This window comes from Seriola lalandi, unplaced genomic scaffold, assembly GCF_002814215.2.
Source record: "Seriola lalandi dorsalis isolate HSWRI2012SDOR001 ecotype SW California unplaced genomic scaffold, Sedor1 jcf7180002054813, whole genome shotgun sequence".
Classification (NCBI taxonomy): Eukaryota; Metazoa; Chordata; class Actinopteri; order Carangiformes; family Carangidae; genus Seriola; species Seriola lalandi.
In genome coordinates, this window is record NW_019525366.1 from 158,118 (window position 1) to 159,188 (window position 1,071).

Below are 1,071 nucleotides of genomic sequence, written 5' to 3' on the forward strand. Positions count from 1 at the left end.
TGTCATTCATCGTTAGGGTTTTTAGGCTGATTTCAGTCTTGGAGACTTTGGCCGTGCCAGGATGCAGGACATCGATGAGCATATGTTTCCTCTGTAGCAGCCGTTTCGTCATGAACTTGCGGGTCCTGACTGTCACCCATCCTTAGGGTTTTTAGGCAGATTTCAGTCTTGGAGACTTTGGCCGTGCCAGGATGCAGGACATCGATGAGCATATGTGTCCTCTGTAGCAGCCGGTTCGTCATGAACTTGCGGGTCCTGACTGTAACCCATCGTTAGGGTTTTTAGGCAGATTTCAGTCTTGGAGACTTTGGCCGTGCCAGGATGCAGGACATCGATGAGCATATGTCTCCTCTGTAGAAGCCGGTTCGTCATGAACTTGCGGGTCCTGACTGTCACTGTGTTGTTTAGGGTTTAGGGTTTAGGGTTTAAGGGTTTAAGGGTTTAAGGGTCGGGGTCGGGGTCGGGGTCGGGGTCAGGGTTAGGGTTAGGGTTAGGGTTGGGGTTGGGGTTGGGTTTATGAGTTTGAGTTAAAACACTGTGCACTGGCCTACTGATCTGATAGAGTTGATAGCAGAGGGTTAGGGTTAGGGTTAGGGTTAGGGTTAGGGTTAGGGTTAGGGTTAGGTTAACAGAGTTTTGCCACCTATCGTACCCCCTACCATAGTCGTTAAGGTCTGTAGCTTCTGATAGGAAGGTCGTAGAGACCTGAAACCAAGTTTCGCCCCCACTAATTCGGCCACGCCCTTTCCAACGGTACCAGCCACTCGCCTGTGGGACCTTCGGTTCCCGAGATGCATTGCGTAAAAAATTTAAATTGTCTGTATCTCGGGAACCGTAAGTCGTAGAGAGATGGGTCCAAGACTTGCGTGTTCAGCGCCCCCTAATTAGGTCTGACGCCACCCACTCCCGTGTCTCTACGACCTTTCGTTCCGGAGTTATAAGCCAAAACGTCTTTCCCATAGGAAATGAATGGGAGACGATTGGTACTGAAAATTGACTGTTGAAGCCAAAATCTACCTTGTAGAAACCATTTAGGAGCATGTTTCAGACCATTTGGAGTCGATAGGTACC